This window comes from Camelus ferus, chromosome 25 (genome assembly GCF_009834535.1).
Source record: "Camelus ferus isolate YT-003-E chromosome 25, BCGSAC_Cfer_1.0, whole genome shotgun sequence".
In the NCBI taxonomy this organism is placed as follows: Eukaryota; Metazoa; Chordata; class Mammalia; order Artiodactyla; family Camelidae; genus Camelus; species Camelus ferus.
Window position 1 is genome coordinate 31,761,874 of NC_045720.1, and position 23,165 is coordinate 31,785,038.

The following is a 23,165-nucleotide window of genomic DNA, read 5'->3' on the forward strand; positions in this document are numbered from 1 at the left end:
CCATTTCTTAAGGGGATATGTTATCCTAGACACCAGCATTGCCAATTCCTGCTCTCCTTTACAAATTACGGTATTTTTTAGGTATGTTTCATTTTAATCTTTATGTAATTTCTTCTCAGGATTTATAAAAACGTATCTCCTGTGTGTCATTCTTATTTAAAGTTTTATAAAGAATAATTTAAAGGAGCTATGTAAAACTGTTTTGAGAACATTTACTTTTTATCTTAATTGCTCTTAGGATTCAGGCTCTGGTTTATTTTTATTGAAGGAGAAATAATGTTTTAAAAATATATAAGTGATTGGTAAGAATGCTATGTTATTTTATCTGCAAAATCTGAACGTCAAAAATCCACTCACATGGTGTTTTCTTTTAGAGCTCCTTGGAAAGTTGAATGCTACAAAGTGACATTAGTACATGTTTACATTTATTTTAAAGTGTCTGAGATAGGGTAGGCAGGAAAAACCTTGAATTTGAATTCCTTCATTATCTTTTAAGTTAATTTTTGATGCTAACTTAAGGTAAGTGTGAGATACGTGTGGAAATAGCTTCAGTTGAATAAATATTGCTTCAGTGACTAATTTTTTTTAGTATGGAAGGATGAGGTGACAAGTCCAGGAGAAACTTGGTTAGCAAAACTTCATTCCATTTTTTAAAAAATACCAAGTGTATTCTGGCCAATAATTCTTCCAGGTGATGCTTCCTTTCTTACTTACACAAGCTGACAGAGACTGGTAGTTAAACCTTAGTAACTGATGAGTGTACAGTATTTTTACTCCCTACCTAATATATGCTCCTACTTTGGGTGGGATGGTTTTTAAAAATTCTTTATGTATTTTCCACTCATGATGGGCTGTACTTGGTAATAACCAGTTGATCTCCTGACTATTCTCTCTGGTTCCATTCTGGAGCCAGGTTGATTCGTTTTAAATGTAGATCAAATTCTGTCATTCCCCTGCTTAAAACACACCAGGACCTTTCCATCAGAGAAAAAAACCTGAAGTCTTTGCTATGATCTGTTGGTGCCATTCCTGTCTGGCACCCAGCCTTCTCTCCGACCATATTTCTACCACTCTTTTTGCTCACTTTGCTTCAGCTGTGCTGGTCGTCTTGTTGGTCTTCAAGTAAGTCAGGTTTGCTCCCTCGCTGTGGCCTGTGCTGTGTCTGTCACAGCCAGGGATGCCCTCCCCACAGATCCCTCACTTTCTAGTCACTCTGTCCTCTTACCCTGCTTTGTTTTCTTCCTTAGTAGCACTTGTCACTACCCAATGACATGTATTTTTGCTTATTGTCTCTCCTTCCCTAGAATGGAGGCTAGGACTTCTAGCCACTACTGTGTAGTCACACAGTAAGTTTTCAAGGAATATTGGCTGAATGAGTGAAAAACGGCTATTCTGGAATTTTAAGAACTTGATAGGATTCCTAGACTTTATAATCTCAAAATAGAATTTTTTAACATAATTCTGAGAGTGTTTATCCATGTGGGTTTTCTTACAGTGGCTGAAAATGAAATAAAATTATATAAGGTTCTTTTCCCAGATATATAGCTGGTACCCTGACATCCCCCTCTCGCCCACAAGAAGATATCAAAATAATGGAGAAAAGAGAGGAAAGAGTATTTTGAATAAAGTTCTTCCAGCTCGTTTTCATCCAACTTTTTTTCATCGTGGAAATTTTTTAAAAGCTGGAAGTAGTGCAGTAAACACATATTCACCACCTAGATTCAACAAACATTAACATTTTGCCATCTTTGCTTTATTTGTGTGTGTTTGTGTGTGTTTTTTCTCAGCCAGCTGTGACGTAAGAGCATAGTCTGACTCTTCCCCCCAAACAGAGAACCTCTGACTTAGTAGGTTATGATTCTTTCTGTTGGGTTTCCTGGTGTGGGTGGGGAGAGAGTAGTGGAGAGCATGCCGAGGCTGGGTTTCTTTCGTGGTGGCCTCTGCGGTAGTTGTGATGTATGCCGGTCAAGATTGTTACAGAGAGACACTGTCATCTAGATTATGTGATAGTTTGAATTCAGTGCCACAGTGCATTTGAAGAAGCTTTTTTGTTTGTTCATGGTGAGTGGGGTTTTTTGTTTAAATGTTTTGTTTTGTTTTTTGAAATTGTATTGTGTCAGCTCGGCAAGTGATAGGCTTTTCTTCCCTCTTGATATTAATATAGTCACTCCTTGTGTTTACTGTTTGCATGCTGTGTCTTTTTATGTTTATTTACTTTAACCTAGCTGTGCCTTCATGTTTAAAATGAAGTGTACCTTTTCCCCCAGAACATTTAAAATGTTGTTCCCCTGGACTTCTGTTCTCCATGTTTTCTAAAAAGTCTATGATGTTACTTACAGGAGATTTACATGCACCCCCTGTGTATGTCATTTTTCTCTGTCTACTTTCAAGATTTTTTTTTCTTTATTTTTGGTTTTCAGCAAAACTAGGCATAGATTTTTGGGATTAATGTTGTTTTAAATTTTCTTTACAGTTCATGAGCTTCTTGAATCTATACATTTACATCTTTTACCAAATTTGTGGATGTATTGTGTTTCTTTGGATTTTTTTTTCCCTCTGTCTCTCATTCCCCACCTTCTGGGACTCCACAAATAACCTGTTAGACTTTTTGATGTTATCCCAAAGTTCCCTGAACCTCTGTTCATTTTTTCCTCAATCTTTTCTCTCTCTTCTTCAAGTTGGATAACTTGTATTTATCTTTTTCCAATAGATCTTTTGTCATCTCCATTCTACTCTTGTCATCACTCTTCTGCTGTTAAGCATATCCAGCAAACTTTTATTCCAGACACTGAATTTTTCAGTTCTAAAATTTCCATTTTTTTTTTTTTTTTTGTTATACTTCCTATTTCTCTGCTGGGATTTACCATTTTTTCATTCATTATGAGCATATTTTCCCTTACCTCACTGAGTGTAATTACAGCTGCTTTAAAGTCCTGTCAGTTTCTATATCTGGGCCATATAAAGGTTGATCTCTGTTGATTTTCTTTTTCCTTTGAGAGTGGATCATATTTTCCTGATTCTTCTTATGTCAAGTAACTTTGGATGACATCCCAGACATTGTAAATGTTTTGTTGTGGAGGGGGAAATATGGTTTTATTTACTCTCCAGAGCTTTCAGTAATTCTTTTTGTTGTTGTTGTCATTTTGGTTTTGTTTGTTTGTTTATCCACAGTTTAAGGTTGTACTCTGTAAAACAGTCTATTAGGAGCTAACTCTGACATACCAAAAAGCTGAACTCCTGTTATGCTTTTTAATCCTTAACTGCCTCTCAAGTTTCCTACTAATCTGCATGCTTGCGCTGTCACACAGGAAGGAAGGCCCTCATGCCCTCGCCCAGATGGAGTTGGTCAGAGCTCCCGAGGGTGAAACAGTGATGATGGAGTTTGTCATCCTCGCAACAGGCATCCTTTTTTTCTGCATTCTGCCCACTGCCACCCATGCACTCTTGTCACCAGAGATGAATGGTATGAGTTTAGATGCATTTATCAACGAGTACCACAGCACCTCATGAGGAACATGGGGGGAGAGGAAAATCTCAGAATGAGATGGTGACTGGAGCTAGGAAATAAAGTGTCTGAGAGTAGATGGAAGAAAGCTTAGTTAATGGAGTTGGGCATAGGTGTGGGCATGTGTACATGAGCTACAAGAGAGTTTAAAAAGAAGGAGAGACAAGACGGCAGGGAACCAGCTGTGCCCACCTTTGTGCTGGGCCTTTAATGTCTGTGGTCTCATGTTAGCTTCAGAACAACCCTGTGAAATGAGTTGTATTTCTGTTTTGAGAGTCTCAGAAACTGATAGAACTCAGATGATTTTTCTCCAAGTCACACAACTTAATAAATGACTGGGCAGAAAATAAAATGTCCCTTTGCTTTCCTAAGGTTGGTTTTAGTCATCTGAAGTCCCTCTGGAAACACTGGTAGGGGTCTTTCTAGGTTCTGCCAGCTTCCTCAGTGAGAATTCCGGCATCTGTCCTGGACAAGCTGGCCAAGAAGTGGCACTGCAACCCTCTGATGTGTGTCAGTTCTTAGCTCACTGCTCAGAATGCAAACTTGATCTCCCTTTATATGCCTGTGTCTATGGTGAGCCCTTCTCCACGTCTTAACTCCCTGTCCCCTCCCGTACCCTACCCGCAGATCTCAGTCTCATTCTGCTTCCTGAGGGGCTTTACAGGTCAGAGCCTTAAGAAAAAGACTGGAGTGCTCTTCAGAAGACCACATGGCGATCCCCTTGTCAGTGAGAGGAGGGTTGTTTGAGGTTGGAATTCTTCCCTACAGATTGCTCTCACTTCTGACCTTCGGTGTCCTGGTCCTCATGTCCACTGCAGAATTTCTGTTATGTTGAGTAATGTTCAAAGAGAGAGAAGCAGGTTACCAAGAGGCATTTGGTTCTTCCACACATAGCCCAAGAGTCCTGTGGGTCCTTTTGTCTCTTTAATTTTCTCCCTTTACCTCTCTATGGCCAAGACCCTCAGTGTAGATCATTGATTCTCCACCAAGGATGATTCTGGCTCAGAGGACCATTTGATAATGTGTGGAAGCATTTTTGATTCTCACAACTGCTCCTGGTGTCTGGTGAGTAGGAGCCAGTGAGGCTCTCAATCTCCTGCAACACACTGGACAGCCTTCCATAGCAAAGAACTGCCCAACCCCAAATACCCATATTGCCAAGGTCCAGAAACCCTGGAGGAGATTCCTAGGGCCTTTCTCTGTGTCCTTTCTCTTCCCTGTCCCTTCCTTTCCTTCATTAAGGCCACTCCCCCTGGTGTAATGATTGTGCCAGGCCAGCCATTACAGTTCACGCCTCACAATTTCAGCCTTTGCAAGCCTGTCCTGCAGTCAGAACCGCAGGGGTGCCCCTTCTGGTGAAGAGCAGGGGTGGGCGAAGCACTGACTGAGCTGCTAATGGACTCTAGGGAGAAACCCATGAGTGGGATTTGTGGAGAGGAGGAATATGGGAACCCTCAGTCCTTGGTCATGGGCACTGACAGTGCACCTTGCTAGCAGGGAGCTGCAGTTAGGACATGTCTTATGAAGGATAATATACGTGGTAGTAGGGGAAGTCAACAACAGTGATTGACTTACAGATGTTAGGGGACTTGAAACGTTCAGGGGTTGACTATAAAAATGATTTTGGCCATGATTACTTTTGGAATGAAATAAATTATGAATAATTATCACTTGCTCAATATCTATTATTCATGTCATTTAAAATGCCACATTGATTTTTTTTTGAAAGTTTTGTTTTATTGCAACACCAAACTCTGTTCCTGCACTTATATTTTCTTTATTCATTTGCCAGTAACATGATTGCCAGTTTTCAACTTAAAAAGAGCTATAGAGGCAACGTTGTTCCCACCTGGAATCAATTTTTTTTCTCCCCTTTTCTATTGCAATGAAAATCCCAGTTGCAAGGGGGCCACACAATCAGAACATTTACCCATAGCCATTTAAGACGGCAGATAAATATAATATACCTCTGTTGCAGTGACCTCGTGTCAGTGCCCTTTGCAGTTCTGATAGTCTCGATAGTTACCTTGGACCTCTTATCACCTAACCTGTATAGTCTCAGGTCTGCTCAGTATTAGAGCTATGAGGCAATAAAGCTCTCTGCACTGGACTAGGGTGTTCCCAAGTCTTCATGTCAGTAAGAAACTCATGATTCTCACCTTCCCCCCATACCTCTGGTTTTGACAAATTATCTGGAAAAAACGGAGGGCATTATTATGTTGAATACATGTGGAACATAAAACTTTTCTTTCCCTCTGGTTTAAATAAAAACTTTCGTGTTAAGTACATGTTGAGTTAAATGTTAAATCTTGATGTTTTCTCTGCCCAGTGTACCTACTTTTGCCTTGAAATGTATCTAAGGTGTAGATGGTTCACTTTGAAATAAATCAGAACATCACACTACATCAGGCTTTGAGGTGAGCTAAGAGGAGCCATCTCTGCTGTCACAGTCTCTTCTGCGTTCTGCCTCTTCATCTGGCCCCTGCTCTTGGGGCTTTTGACTAAGGTTATACTCACATCTGAGCACAGGCCTTTCAGGTGTGTGAACCTGAGATTCCACTAACCTTCTGGTCTCTACCCAGCTAGTTAAGATGTCAACCATTTCAATTGAGGCTCCTAATAAGGCTTAAGAATTGTGCTGATACATTAAGATATCTTAGCTTGTTGAATGTGAATATACAGATGAACTCTGACTTCAGGAAATTTCATCACAGTAACATCTTTAATGATTAGTATTGAATTGTTTTCATATTTATCTTTAAAAATTCCACAGTGGTGATAAACCCTGATAGACTGATAAATAGAATCTTCCATGGTGGTTTCTGAAATGGAAGATGGCTCTTATTATTAATGTATTGCTGATGATTCACAGATTGGATGGTGACGAGTTATCTCTTGTTAATATCTACTATTACCAGATATTACTAAAATAGTTATATTTATTATTTTGTCCTTGATAGCCAAATCTTTAAAAAAAATTACACATTGATTCTTAAGAATTTAAGCTCTTTCAGTGTCCAGCCAAGACAAAATTCCACCTCAAAATTAAACGTCTCAAAATGAATTATAGACCCAAAAAGCATAACAGTTTTAGAGACTTATGAGGCTAGGATAGCTTTTAGACTGTGGGAAAATGCCTCTGCTTTTTTCTGGCCGTTAGTTTATGTGATAAGCATTTGTTAGGCACCTGCTAAATGCTCGGATCTGGAGAGTAACAAGGACGCAGTGAACAAAGTGTCAGGTGCACTTGAGGGGTCAAACAGGATAGAAATGAAAAGAATTCATTTGAGTCTGGTGACCTAACAAGAGTGGCTTGGAGAATGTGATGGGGGCCCAGGGGCAGTGTGGAGTGAGTTGAAATGTGATTACCAGTTCAGAAGGTAGAGACTGCTTTCTCCACACTTCTGAGAACTATGACTTTGAAGAGAAGAAGGATGAAATCGTAACAGCTGGAGGGGTAGGTGGAATTGAAGCCAGGTCTGTTTATCTTGGTTTGTTTAAGATAGGATAGTTTTAGAAAGTACTTCAATTTTGATGGTAAAGACTAAAAGAGAGTTGAAGGTGCACAAGAGAAGGAAGATAGCCATGTAGTTTGGTTTCTGAGACCACTCCAGGGCTGTCTGGCCTTGGATCAGAGGGAGGCACGTGTCTTCCATTAAAACCGGGAGTGTGGAAGATGGGTGAGCAGGAATGTCTCTAAACTGCATTGCTTTATATTCAGAAAGAATCTGGGGCTTTGTCTTGTAATTAGAATCACAAGCTATTTCTTTTAAACAAAAGTAATAGCTTACTTTCATAGTGCTGTGAAATGTTCTTGATCTGCCATGTAAAGGCTGTTATGCCTTCCAATGATCTCTTAGGGGTTATTAAAAAAAGGATCAAATTTTTGAAGGCACTGTACAAAATTAAAGAACTTTAAAATGTTAAGTACTTTATGTAATCGTTCATCTTAACCTCATAATTTTTGGGCCATTTTGGTCCCAACTCAGTGGGGATTTTATGATTCATACCTGTTATTTTTTTCCTATGGCTTTTTACTTTCTGGTTTTTATTTCATCCTCCTGTGGATTTTTGCTAGTTCAGCAATAATAATTACTATTGAAATATTTATTGTAGATAAAGCAGAAATCGAGTGATATCAAATTATCTAGGATAAGTAAAATTTTCTTTTGGTTTATTGAGAAAATTCTCGTTTTTATTTTCTGTGTAACAAGATAAAAATTACAGACTTAGGGCTAATTCACTGTCCATTCAATCTTACATTTTGAGGAAATTGTGTTACTTAAGGAAGTTACTTAATCATTCTAAACCTCATTAATCTTACTTGGAAAGTAGGAATAATGCCTATTTACAGAATTATCTGTCCCATTTCACAGAATTATCATAAGATCCATTTGATAATAATACATGTAAACATACATTGTAAGTTATAAAATATTTTAAAATATATTATGATTTGGAAAATATTAGATCTCAGGCTCTCCATGGCCAATTACAGCCTCTCTTCAGTTGTTAAGTGCATGTGAATAAATATTGTAGGAAATGAACACTTGGTTGGCAGAAGGATTTTAGTTTAACTTTTAAGCATCATTGACCTGCAGGTCTCTATACTAATCTAATTCAAAAGCTTTACGAAATTCTCCCTTTGTCAGGATGAAGAAGGATTATTATGGTCGATAAACTATGTATCTCTGTGTGCGTAGTATAATGTTTAAAAGTGCCAGCTCCAACATTAGGTTACCTTGGTTTCAAATCCTGGTTCCACCTTTTAGTAGCTAAATGTCTTGCTTAAGTTTAAGCTCTTGGTGCCTCTGAAAGTTTGAACCCTGAAAAATGGTGGTATTAACTTCGGTGGTATTACTTTGTCACAGGAATTTTCCCGGTTAAGTAACACTGAGCATAGTCTGCCAGTGCTAAGTGTTCAAAACAACATTATGGCTACTATGTGCATGAAGTTTTCAACAATATAAATCCATGTATAAAAGTAAATACCTGCAAATAAATTTTAAATAGCTAAGGACTGGCCACATCTTTCCATTTAAGTAGCTTCACTCATGGGATTTTAAGTATATTCAGAGGAACATTTTCTCTTTGAATCATTATAATGGTTTACTTTTTTGAATGCTTAATTTATACCTAATTAAAAAAATAAAAGCAGGTTTCTCCTCTTAAAAGGCAGAAATTGTGATACCAAATCTGGCCACTAGAGGGTGGTGGATAGCCAGCGACCTAGCCGTTTCTTAGCGCCTGAGATCTTGCCCTTGTGAGAGGAGTTCAGGAGCTACCACTAATCCTATCTGGGGAGCCGGGTGCCATCATGTTTTCTCAGTTCCAAATACCATTGATCTGTTAGTGATGCACCTTCCTTACCTCTCAGGGACCAGGAATCAAGCTGTAAGCCTGTCCCCATCTTTCATAAATCTTTAGACTTCTGAAACCAGTCAAGCCTTTCACTTCACCTGCTGCCCTTTTCAGAAGAGGCCTGCCTATTCACAAGTCACTTTGGTTTCAATTCCGTTGATTTAGGAGAATTTAACTTTATCCCATCCTCCTGCTTCCACTTTTGAAGCTATCCCTCCAGTATTCTGTATGTTAATTTCTTAGTGGAATTTAAGAGGTTTTACAAAATAATTACCAATTATTTCAATACTTGGGCACTCCACAAGGTTAAAACCACACAACATATTAAGAATCAATAAACAACATCTTTTTTTATAGTCAGTGTAGAGATTGGCAGGGGATAGGGAAACTTCCACTGCTGTCAGTCCAGGAAATCTGCCCTCTGTGTTATTAGTTGGTGTAATTCAGGATGATGCTCATTAAAGGCTAATGAAAAACAAAATTTCTGGTGATTGAAAAATTAGGACATGGCTGACAGACTCTCCAACTGTCTCAATATTTGAGTCCTCTCTCCTTTCACAGCATGGTTCAGCACAGCTCTCTGTTCTGAGGATCAGGCGGGCTGAGGGAATGAGGGTGTTCTGCTTAAAAGGCCTGGTAGAGAGTCCACGTGTGATGAGGCCGTGAACACAACTGGGAGAGGGTAGCAAGGCTCAGGTCCATGCCTGTTTCTCACAGGGTGAGCAGAAGAGTTGGAGGGGGTGCGGAGGGGGGAGGTGCAGCAGGACTAGAGGTGGGCCTGACAGTTACAAGATCATGCACTTTGGTTAAAAGAAGTATGGCAGGAAGAGGTTCGTTCAAATGGATGTTCCCAGCTGAAAACAGGCTGGATATCATGGGAACCCAGAAACTGGCAGTGTAGCATGGAAGAGATTGCAGTATTTGAGTTAGGTTGAAGGTAATTCCTTTCTGTGCAGTGTTTTTCAGAATCACTTCATCCTTTCCAGTATTGCACCTCTAGTCTGAATCTAACAAGGCAGAGGAAATTTCGCTCACAATATTCTTGTGTAAGAATGCTTTGGAGGATTCTGACATCTGTTGGTACCAAAACTAGTCACTAAATCTGTTAGGTCATTGATTCAGATTTCGGAGTTACATGATATTGTATGTTAACATAAAATACTTTCAGAATAATGATCCAAGCGGGTTAGCAGCACTCTGAATAACAAGCATCTGTGAGTCGCTTGCTAACAATATCGTATAGAAGTTTCCTCAAGAGCACGTAGAATTTAATAGCCACGTAGCTTTTTTGTTACTCTTCCACAGGAGTAGACAACAGTGTGTCTTTTATTTGATCAGTAATTAAAGATGCATTTTCTTTTTATCCTGATTAAAGTTGGACTTTTTAAGACTCAGCTGAAATTTCATCCTGAAGAATAAAATATCAAGATTTACTAGCAAAACTACTCTACATTGATGTATATTATTCAGACCAGAGCTCAAATTCTGACCCCCAAGTTTCCACTAATGACCACAGTTTCCTGGTTTCCCAGTAGATGCAGAGTGGGGTTAGCTGCACTTTATGAAGTCCCCTCAGTCGCAGTCCTCTGCCTCTGCTTCCATGTCCGCCTTAGTGGTGAGTCCACTCAGAAGGAGGTGTTTGGTTCAAGGGATGACCAAGACTTATTGCCTCTAAGAGAGGTGACAGCTTGGTCCAGCCCAGCGCTGAAAGGCTCTGGAAACTTTTGGGAACATATTCATTTTGCAAAGTGGTATTAGAGATAAAATTTTGATACTGTGTTCTCTATTAAATCAGTTGATGACAAAAATAATTTTTAAAGATCTAATTCGGTGCCATTCTCAGATAAAAAAAAGTCTTTATGAAAAATTCATTTACTAAAATTTTAATTTGTAATAGACTTTTACTCTAAGCTATTTTGTTTACAAATGACACTGGCACATTACTTTCTCATCATTATTTTCAGTGATTTATACATATTAGTTGTTCAGTCTAAGATAATAACTCACAAACACTATTGTTCTCTCCCCAAACCAGAAAGTTGAAAGTTTGAAACATTTACATTTAAAAGTTGATGCCTCCCCAATAAGATACATTTAGGTTAATAATTAGCCAATTTTATATTCACTTAGTCTCATTTTCTATTTTCTTTTACTTTAATAGCATTTACAAACATATTTTAAAACCATGATTAATGAAAGGACAAGGGCCAAAGCTGTCAGCTTCAGTTTTATTCATTTGATGGTTTTGCTTTTAAATTTGCACAAGACTGATTGCTATTAAAGCAGGCAAGGGTTTTACGTTTTTAACGTTTTCATAGGAGCCCTCCTATTCTTTTTTTCCCCCATCTTTTTAAATTCCCAGATCTATTCATAGGAGCTTAATTGAATTTGTACATTTGTCTGGTAATATCTGGGAAATTAAAAATACTGTTTTAGGCACAAATCATGCCATTCTAAAATTAATGATTATGTTAAAATGTTTCCTTTTTGGTAAATTGTATTTTCTAAGGCTCATGTGGCAAGTAAGGTTGAAGAACTATAATCAAAATTTATTGTTGCTCTTTATGCTTTTAAAAAACATTTTACCATATTTTGAGTTCATATTTTTTATAAGTAACTATCAGACCATGATTCTTATTCTATGATGTTTTAAAAGAACGACAAATTTAAGTGCCTCACAACCAAAGCATTAGGAATCCTGTTTATTTGTTAAGTGTTGCTTTGCTATTTAAAAAAAAATATCATGTATTAAATCTGAGTTTCATGATTTGTGGTTTTCAGCTGACCTCTATTTTACTTTAAAACCCTTCGTATAGATAGGCAAAGTAATTTTGCATCTCTATGACATGAAGATAGACATAGTATAAATAGTCAGTGTAAGTATTGTGGTATTACTGCAGCAGAAAATTGCATAAATCGTTGCATGTACTCAGTGATATTCGTAAGAATTATGACCTCCCTGAACACTTCATTCCATGCATGTTTGCCAAAGGAGTATTTATTATCATTTTGAAGAATATTTTGACAGAAGCCATTTTTCTGAGAAAATGAGTCAAGGTCAAAATTAAATGTAGTATCAGACATGCAGAATAAACATGTAATGGAGCATGGGACTGTACTGTACTGAAGTAAATGAAATATGCTGGATAATACTGATTTCCCCAGATACTTTTTGCTTTATTTCAGTTGTAAATGCGCCTACTTGGTACCCCACACACACACCTTTTTTTTTTTAAGAGGTAACAGACACGTACCACAATGTTGAAAGGGACTTTTCCTTTTACCGCACATGAGTGCTTGAGTTCACAACTGAAAACAGCAAGCTCCAAGTATCCCATATTCTAGAGACGGCCATGAACAATCGAGGCCAGACACCTCCCTCCAGGGTTTACTAAGAGCCCACCATTTTTCATTCATTCAGTATATCTTTATTAGGTACCTACTCTGTTCCAGGCAGTGTTCTAGGCTATTTGCAGAAGTTCCTATCCTAATATAATTCACAGTCTACAATCTGGTGGTCTCATGGAAGAAGAAAGTAGCTCTCTCGTTGCTTAGACTAAAGTTGAAGGTGGGGGCAGGGACCACCTCCCACAATTCGTAGACTACCAGCGGTGCCCACAGGCAAGGGAGACTGGCATCTGGTGGCCCAGCCAGCTGCTTGTTCAAGTGGTTGAACCTGCAGACCCGCTGATGTGTCACTAGAGCAAAGCCAGCGAGCAAGTTCCTGGGAGTCTGGAGGGTTAACTTAGATGTGGAGAGAAGATGTCTGCTTATCTCCCAGAGACGTCTGCAGGTGGGGCCAAGGCCCGCTGGATAGCTAAGGGCTGTGATGCAGTATTCTAGGGAAGAAGAGAATGGGGGCTCTCTCCCCTTTCGTAGGTCCTGGTGGCCCCTGGCAAATGTAGAAAAGAACCTCTGTAATCTCTGTGGCTCTAAAACAGCGGTCAGGAGTCATAATACTGCCGAGGGGGCTTTCAGACCAGAGGAGACCACGCTCCGCTCAGAGAGCTGCCCCCTCCAAGAGGGGTGAGCACCAGGATAACACTGACCACTGCATCAGGACATTCACACACCCGTTCTGAGCGCAAACCACTAAGCCAGAGCAAGACCAGGAAACCTCCCCTCAACTGACAAGTAACCGTTTATATCAAAAGATCCCTCTCTTTCTCCCAACTCCCAACACCAGAGGGGCTAGACCTTGAAGAGATGTGGGGAGACGCTTCTGGATGCAGACCGCATGCCTCCCCAGAGGCCTCTTGGTCTCTGTGTGCGAGCCCATGCGGAGGGGAGGGATGGGATTTATATTTAATGCGAGACTGAACTTTTAATAATAGAAAGTGACCAAAAGTCAGTGAAAGCTGCCCGAGATTCCTTAAGGGATGTGTCAGGGAAATTTGGCATAGCACAGCTGAGAAAGTGTGAGGAAAAATGAAACAATTTTAAGTTTAAATAATAGTTACACAAAGCTTTGACTGCCCAATGAGCTAGTTACAGGTATACTTTCAGGACTGTTGTGTGTTTTTTTAATGTTTATGATCTTCCATAACTAGATGTATAGTTAATTTTTAAAGAAACAAAGTATATAAAGAAAATTAATCACTTAATTTATCTCTCAAATGTGGTTTTATTAGTGTTTTTAAAAATATTCAAAATGTTAATCAGAATCACTGAGATCAGGCATCAAAGCTAATAGCACTTTTTCACCTGCCCCTTAATAGGTCTAGGAAGATTTCATTAGTAGTTGGTTTCAAGTTACTCAGATTTTGTTGTTCTGGGCCTAGGATTTTTGAGCTGCTTACCATACAGAAGAGTTATGCATAAATGAACTTTTTTCCTGATATTTTAGTAGGCAGAGCTACTTACTAGAAGCTGAAAAGCATAAAAGAAATGGGTGTCCAGCTGCCATTGAGAAATGCAATTTCTAAAATTTGATCCTTTTTTCTATAGGAGTGGCTCAGATTTCTTTAGGACGGGGTGACTGTAGTAACACACATCAGCTTGGACCTCATTGCTGGATCTAAGTTAAACACAACGTCAGACCAACTATGGGACGGTCTGAATAGACACAGGCAGTCTTGCTTCTGTGTCGAGGGACATGTCTTGTTGGTTTTATCACAGCGTATCTCTTTTTATTGATAAAGTTATGGCATCTATCCCAAAGGACTACATAGAAATTTGTTTTTCTAGAGAGCCAATTAAATAGAAAAATGCTTATTAATAAACAGACACTTATTTTTCATAAGGTCAATTATAGCTAAAATATATTAATCTTGTAAGTAAAATACTTCACTAGGTACAAACTGGGAGGAAAGGCAGGATTTTTTTTTTAAGTAAGGTTTCTCTATTCTTAATCTATAAAAAAATCTATTAAAAACAGTTTTATATGACAGTTGGCCTTCGAAATACTTTTGGGCAAACTTATGTGGGTGGATTTGCTATTTGAGTGCCTGCGTAAGTACAGCTAGCTGTGTGACCTAGGCTGGGTTGCTTGGTCTCTCTGTCCTCGCCTATAAAATGAGGTTGGTAACATCTACCTGATAAGGTGATCGTTAGGATTAAAGGACTTACTGCACAGGACCTGGAATAGTCTGACACACTGTGAATGATGGATTATTGGCACTTTCCCTTCCCCTCCACTGATGTTCTTCTCCCTTTTCTTTGGGAATGAAAAAATCTAAATGTCTTAAGTTTACTCTAAATGCTCCGAGGTTAAACAGACGCTTCATGACAGTTTCCAGTTATAATCCCAGAATATTTGTAGTCATTTCGTCAGTCAGCCGTAGACAGGGGCTGCTTGGCTCAGAACAGGGTTACATATACAATGCTCCATCCAGATGGGTAAATAGTGTCTATTTTGGGAAGAAGGCTTTGCCAATAGATATAATGTTAATGTAGATTTTTAAAGCATGTACAGCAAGGAGTTCAGCTTTCGTTCTGTAATGTGTCAGGAGTGTGGAATTACCACTGTCCTCATTATTTTTGTAAATGTGTGTTTTAAATGTATATCTAGGGTTTTCTTTAAGCAGGCTTCATAGTGGTTTGGATTGACTTGAGGACTCTTTTATTGTACTCTCCTCAGTGCTAGAAATTAAATCAGGAAATTCCTTAATATATTGATTTTTAAATTTTTTAAAGTGCTACCTGTTATCCAGATTGCTTAGCAGAAGGCCCGTTACCTGTTTATAGACATCTGACTAGTCAGTGGTCTTGACTGGGTTTTTGCTAGTACTTTGTTAGTAAAATGAGTGTGGCAGCCTCCATGAAAAGTGTGCTGTAACACCAAACCAGATTCTGTTCAACACACTAAAAATTTGAACTTAAATGGAATACTAGGGGGAAAAGGAGTATGTTGCTCCAGGCCACAAACAACTGAAAACAGTCTGAGGCAGGCACTGGTAAATCTTACAAAATGCTATAGGCAGTTCAGCATCAAAATTGCCATAGAAAATTATTGTTGTTAGCCATTCTGTTGATAGTCCATATTGTTAGAATTGCTAGCAGATGGGAAAATAGATGAGTCAGGATACAGTATTAGCAATCCATATTTTTTTAATCACAGGCCACTAATAAGGTCTGTAGCATCTGTGAGATTTATTTAAACAGTTGCTAGGAAGAGTTTGTTTTCCCAGTAAACACAGCAAAACTTATACAAGGTTTTTTTGAGCGACTGACTAAATGTGTTAACATTAAAATGTGACTATTTGCTTCACTGTGGTGGTGTCTCATTTGACAGACTGATTATACCAGAAACTTGTACACCTGTTAAGCCTTGAAATGTTATCACATTAAGCATAAAAAACTTCATAATCCTGTTTCTGCTATTTTTTGAGATCAAGACGTTAAAAAAAAAACTCTCATGTAATTAGGGCTATTTCTGACAAAACAAAATAATGTAAAAATCTAAATGTTTTTCATCATATATAGCTCTTAAGACAAGATGATTTTAGAAAGTAATTCCTTCTTATCATCAGAATAAGATACTTTCGGTTTTATGGTATACCAGATATATAAACTTAAAGAAACTTCTGATTTTACTGATGCTATTCTTGAACAATAGTAAGCAGCTTTTCAATACTTCTTAAAGAGTTCAGAAATAGTTCTAATTATTAAAAGTTTGAACTGTCAGAATTATTGGTGGATTGGTTTGATCTTATTTTTCATCTTCTCACATCCCTGAGTTGTTTATGCTGTTACCGAGTCTAGACCTGTTCTGCTAACCGCACGACAGTCCACTAAATAGGGAGACAAGGTGCTGGGGCAAGGAATAGTGACTTTATTCAGAAAGCTGGCAGACCGAGAAGATGGCAGACTAATGTCTTAGAGAACCATCTTACTCAAGTCAGAATTCAGGCTCTTTTTATACTAACAAGGGGTGGCAGTATGGTTGGCAAACTTGTTGGTGTAGGAATTCTTTGTTCTTGTAGCTGTCCATGTGGGTCAGGTCATGGTGCCCCTATAAAACCTCTAACAAAACAAATGTTATTTTCTATTCTGCAGCTTGTCATCTTTATGTAAGTGCAAAAGTGTTACTATCTTTAAAGGTCAGAGCTTTGAGAAGAGGCTCTCCTATATATTTCAGGCCAAAGGCAATGTTCTTTTACAAAAAGTGCAGAGCTGGCAAGACTAAGCCTGGAAAACAGGGCGCAGGGTTAAAGCCAAAGGAACAGATCCAATATGGAGTCAGAGTTGCTCTTTTCTGTTATAGTGCAGCTGTTCTATGCAAGAGCTAGTAAACGAGTTAATTAATTTGCATATCTATCTTAGATTTTTTTAAGGGACACTGAAAAATATAATATTTTTGGATATTGATCTATAATCTTCTAACCTCCAGGATTAAAATGTGATAATCCAGGGCTGTTGTTAATGAAATGAGCTGCTTATTCAAGCTATCACTCATGTACCAAACTCTACCAATTTTCAAACAAAATGTTGACTCCTATTGAAGAGTAGTTTTGACTTTTTCATTTAATTTATAAACAAGTATCCATCCGCTCATCTAATTATTATTATTTAAAAGTTTAGGGTTTTTCTTAGAGTTTTTCTTAGAGTCTTTCACTTGTTTTGAACTTTTGATAAGTGCTGGGAGGTCCTAGTCTACCAGGTGGCCTGAAGCTAAAGGAAGACGGCCGTAGTGCCTTTCCCTGAACTTGGGCAGCGTACTCCGTTTTAGATGACTGCTCTACAGAAATGTCACCTGCAGTGTTTTCTATTCACTGTGGCCTTCATAGCTGTTGCTTAAAAACCTATATTTTCTTTCAGTTCAGGCTGAAGACCCTAGAAATTTCTCAGCAGCACACCCCAGATTTTGTGGTAACATTTTGAACTCTCTGGTTATGCTAGATTAAGAATGTCAAACTTGGTAGAATAAAAAACAGCATGGACCTAAGAGTCAGGGCATGTCTCTGCCATTAGCCAGGAGTGTAACTTTGAACAAGCTAGCCCTCATTTCCTCCCCTAAAGTAGGGAAGTTAGAGTAGATCATGTCTGAGGTTCTCTTTTGCAGTGGGGTTCTGTGAGGCTTAACTCCTAACCCAGCTTTTATAGTTCATGCTTCTTTTAAACAAATGACTTAGTCATATGCAGTGACTTTTAATAATCCTGGATCTCAAAATGTTTCTCTCAGGCCTATACAATTAAATTTACTGAATTTCAGTTTAAACTCTTTTATGGAAATTGATTTTATATGGAAATTGATTTCATTCTCTGCTTTTATTAATATGTCTTACCCCCTGATATTTGTCATTTCAAATGTCCAAGAAGAGCAAACATTATTGTGAATAGAAAAAAATGCCTCGGGTGGTGAAGCAATATTGTTCTGAAACTCATCTCTTTTTCTGTAACTCTTGTGTTTTAAGCATTTGTGGGTTCTGTTTTTGCATTAGAATTCTTCCTCTTACTTCATAGCAGCTCATTTGGTCACTTAATCAAGTTATGTGTCTTTAATGTTTGTAAAGATTGTCAAACTACAATATTCTATAACAGTATTAAGGCCTGAAGATTTAGGAGTCATTGTTAGTTGTGCAAATTCTATTTTATCATTAAGTTCAAAACTAAATTTTGTTAAATAGAATTAACCTAAAAGAGGTAAAAGTCATTTCCAGATGAGTTAATAATTTTTGTGCATTTTTCACATACAATAAAAACCATAATGTATGTGTGTTCTAAAATTCTTCTCTGACTTGGCTTACCAAGTTCTAAACTCTGACAAATGTAGAACAAAGACTTGATACTCCAATTCTGGTTTACTCGGCATTTATTTTGGAATTAGTCACCTGGCAATACAGTTACAGTAATATAGCCACTGTGTTCCATGTAGAAAGAAGGTTCATAAGTAACATTTCTTTTCTATATTAAAAAAAAGTCAATTCAGGTTGATATGCCACAAGCTCTGTTAATCTATAAACATAATTCTGAAGTGATTTTCATCTTCCTTTTTATAAATATTTTCAAGAAACTTGATTTTAGTAAAGGAAACTTTTGTCACATAATATTGATATTAATTCAGGAAGCTCAACTTTTCCTTTTAATATTATCCTTATTAGCCCCCAAAATTGTTTTAATTTGGATTAACATTTTAAGAGAGTGATAGTGGATTGTATGATGTTATGGGGTCATTTTTATCATTAATGAGTCTCCATAAATTTTTATCTGGCTTGTGCATCTTTAACTACCAAGGTGTTGAGCAGTACTGTTTTCCAAGAGCTTGAAAAAGCTGCTTCTGTCACGTTTCCCACCCCAAACCGTGTTCACGCTTGTGGGAGGTTCAATAGCTACAGAAACACAGAGTGCTAAATATATGTTATTAGGGCTTAATCCGAAGTCAAAACCCCGCCACAAGTTCATGTCTATTAGTCATCATACCCACTGTATAAAAAGCGAAAAATTCTACTACTTAACCTCACTTTTTTTTTTTTTTTTTGGTCTAGACGACATCATAATCCAGAATTACTTAGAAATACATGGATATTTCTGTTCTATTAACAAAATGAGAAGACCCTTTGACCACAAATGTTGAGGTTTGGGGGTTATTTTCTGTTGGATATCATAGATCGTAAGATCAGCGAGGAAATCTTATTTCCTGGGTAATCTTACCCTCATCAGAAGCTTCAGCTGTAACCTGAATGCTGATGATTCCCTGAGTCTGTTTTTAGCTTGAATCTTTCTCCTAAGGTCCAAAACCCCAAACTGCAATCCATATCTGATATTTCCACCTTGATGCCAATCTCATTTACTCCCCTGCCTTATTGATGGTATCAGTCTGTACCCCGTCACCCCAGCTTAAAGCCAGAATCATCCTCAACCCTTCCTTCTTCCTGACCCTTCATAATCGGTCGGGGAACAAAGAGTTTCATTTTGTATTTGTATTTTCAAGTCTCTCAAATCCCTCTCTTCTTCGCAGTCTCCACTTCCATTTTCCTGGTTCAAGCCTCATCCTGTCACAAGACCACTGAAGTGACCTGCTGTCGGGATGGCAGCCTGTTTTCCCTACCTGCTACTGGAGATACTTTTCTAAAGCTCATTCATTTATGATCATGTCACCAATTACGCTCACAATTATCTAGCATTTCTTTCTTGTCTACAGAAAGTTTGTAGCAACACAGTTTTGGGCCTTAGCAGTCTGGCCTCTCCTCTCCTTCCGTGTCATCTCCTGATCCCCATCCCCCATGGGTCCTGACGTCTCGGAATGCCAGGCGTTTGTGTGCCTCACACGTCTCTGCTCATGCTGTCACCCTTCTCCCCTGTCCTGTTTCCCACCTTCTCGGCTTATTCATCCTATAGTGAATTAACTGTGCATGGACCTACCTGTCTTGCCAACTAGATCACAAGCTCTTTGATGAAGGTAGTGTTCTGTTCATCTCTGCATCTACAATACTTGGTCCATAGCAAAAAAAAAAAAAATGAATAAATGTTTTAATAAATGAGTCCTCTTAAGTTCTCTTATGGCCCACCTGAAAGCATAGCTCAGATTGTAAACACACACACACACCCAGACCCACACCCACACCCACCCACACTCCCACCCACACCAGGTGTAACAAGCTTCAGCAGTGAAGCCGTGCTCTGTCTTTCCTGAAAGAGTCTCAGGCTTTGACTAAGAACCTATTTATTCTTATTTAGTATAATGCGTTATAGAATTGTTTACTTGCTCTTCTGGTTCCTATTAAATGAACTGACTTGCAGTAGAGAGAGAAGGATATACCTGCCTGATGATGGCCATGAAAAAGAGCTGATAGCTTTCCTTCAAATGAAGATAAAAAGCCAAAAAGGAGAGAAAATTCATACGTGGCACAGATTAGTAACAGATATTAATAATGATGGTTCATCACCAAGGAGAGGTTGTTAAGGTCTGCGTCTTCTGCTTTAGGAGACAGCATATTCTGTAAAGTACTTCGTAAAGATTTTCTGTTAAAAATGAAACAGTTTTATCACTTAAAGGACTAAGATTTCGATACTTCAAGAATTTACTTACATGAAACACCTAATTCCCGAACGATGCCAGGTAATAGTCCTACCGCATCACAGGTTTGTTTTTCACCAGTTCTACATAGTGAAAATATGAAAGTCTATTAAAGAAGGACATTTTTTCTTCCAAGTAGCTTCTTTCCTAGAATTCAGTCCATCATTACTATAGTATAATATTTACAAACGATTGGCAGTTTGCCCCAGTAAGGTAGTGTAAGATGTTTACAGGAATATCTTAATGTAAAAATTGTTTGTTTTGTATGGTGTTATTTCTCCTAATTCTAGAGTAACTCATTTCTTTGAGTCATGTATTCTGTGTTCCTGTTTATCTCCCCACCTTTCTTTCATGATATTCAGCAGTAGATTTTAATCGTTCCTAGGTGTGTACAAGCTCTGAAGTTTAAATACTTTTGTAATACCTGGAGTAGACATGAAGCCCAGGCATCAAAATCAATTCTAAAATAATACATGACTCTGGAATCAAATATTAACTTGTGGTGTTTAAATTATTAATGTTATGTAGAAATTCAGACACAAGAAAGATAAAATAGACTGAAATAGGGACGAAGTGAAAGGGGATCTTATGCAGACCGCACCCAGGTGTGTCTCGGGGAAACGTGGCTGCGTGTGGTCTCTGTGGGCCTTCATCTCACTGTCATCTGTTTATGTAGTTCCAGAAGTTTCAGGGTTCCCCATTGGCTTGTTCTTTATCCCCACAGTGATTTGAACAGTGGTGACCATGTAACAGATTAATACTTGGAGTAAATTAATAAAAAAAATGTAATGTAATACTGTGCCTAACCTATAAATGAAGGTAATAGTATAATACAATAAGCTGGGTTCTCTCAGTGATGTTTGACTGAACATAACAGGGCATGTGTTATACACGTACCAGAACTTGCATACCGGAGCAGGTGGCTGTCACCTTCAGGGCCATCATCCTGGGAGCCATCCACTCTTTCCCGTAACACAGTCATTCTTATATTTTGGGAACTCCTCTTTCGAATTTCTTTCCAAGTCAGTGACTCATTCTTTTTAGTATCCTCAGTGGTAACAAATCTTTTTCAATTGAGAATGGATTTGATTTTTGGAACCAAGAGCACTTAGGGCCAGGTATGATGAGTAAGGTGGAGGAGCAAGCTGAAAAATGCTGTTTTGGGTTAAAGTTGACATGTGATTATAATGAGAGTGTTTTCTGACTTGGTTCAGAAAATAAGCAAAGATATAAGCTACAGATTTTATCAAATTAAGACCAAGTCTGGATTACTGTCCTGTAGTTTCCAGCTCCAGAGTTGATTGTGGCTCCCCGAAGTCCAAACCCCGCTTTGCCTGGCTTCCGGGGCCCCACCAGCCCCTTGTTCTCTGTCCTCAGTCCTTCTTTCTTGGCATGGCAGCACCTGCTGAAAAGCCCTGCTCCCTGCTCTGAGGCGTCCCCTTTTCCAGGGACCAGCACGGTCCTGCTCCCTGAAGGGGGTCTTCTCTCCGTTAAATTTATAGTGAGGCTCCTCTCTCTTTGTTGGGAATCTGTTTTTATAAAAAAACCAAACAAACAGCAGGTACTCTCCCCAGGAAAATGTACACATGAACATGCAGAATTCTGCACATGAGAAACTTTTTCATGGATTTGAGTTAAGAACCTCGCACTATAATCTGTACCACATCCAGTAGGGTTTTGCATGAATGAGTAGGGTCTTGCATCTGTCCCTAAATGTCTATAGTTGCTAATCTTACCCTTCAAATTAATTTGTAAGTTTCTTAAGACAAGGAAATCATTTTGTACTTCTTTGCTTTCCTTACAGTACCTACCAAGATGCTAAGTATGTAACAGGAGATAGCAAATCATTGTGTGTTAACAGATATTGTAAACCACCTGTCTGCTATTGGTTTAATGGTCAGTTTCTGAAGGAGAAAGAGATTTGGATTTTTTTTTTAATGTTAATAAGATAAAGGCCCAAGTGTTAGGTTACATATTTCGGGGCATCCTATAAGCCCTGAGAAAACATCCCTGAAATATGTTTCTCTGGAGATAATCCATATCTTGCTGTTTTGACGCATAAATAAGTACAATAAAGCTCAGATGCCATGGATCCTATTACATAGAACAGATTTTATCCCCTGTACACACAGACACGAGGCCTGTCTCCTAGTGTTACACAGAGACCAGTAAAGGATGTGCTAGTGGTGTCCCCAGTAGCCAGCATGATCCAACTAAATCATTACAGTCAGACTATATCATTTAGTCAAATCATATCATTACTGTCAAACTACAGTGGATATAGTGAAAATTTGACAACTCTGGCCAAGCCCAGGTCAGACTTACACAGCACTGTTTGTATCAGGCTTGGGATATTTGAGTCATAAATTTAAAATCCTGTTTTTATCAAAATGCTCCGGATAAAAGTATTCAAGATGGTTTAATTTTCTAATTAACCAAGTGCTTAAATTTAAGCATTTGGTAAAATGCAGAATTCAACAGTTAATTTAACCTGTATTCAACCGTGTCATGTTCTTGGGTGATGTCTGCGAGTGTTCATGATCATCACAGCGCTCTGTCACTGGAAAGGATGCCAGCGATTAGAGCAAATGTATCCAGAACATATCCCAAAAGTCTGCTTGTTGATGATGCTGGATTTGTCTTTTTGCCTTTTTTAAAAAACAGTTACATTTCATTAGCTTATTTTTCTTATTTGTTCTTTCCTAAAAGCAGAGGGGTTTTTTTCATTGTTTCATTGCAAATTACTTGAGGTTCTTGCAAGATGTGGCTTCTTGGTTCTTCAGAGAAACAATTCCTGTTTTAATTGTTGAGCCTTATTTCAAAGATGATGTAAAGAGTTGA

The 23,165-nt window shown here is 38.3% G+C and overlaps 1 protein-coding gene across 2 annotated transcripts in view; it reads left to right on the top strand.

Moving 5' to 3' along the window:
* The window catches only part of STK3 (serine/threonine kinase 3), a 233,307-nt gene that overhangs the window by 208,689 nt on the left and 1,453 nt on the right, over window positions 1-23,165 (top strand). The gene's annotated exons all lie outside the window — the stretch shown is intronic.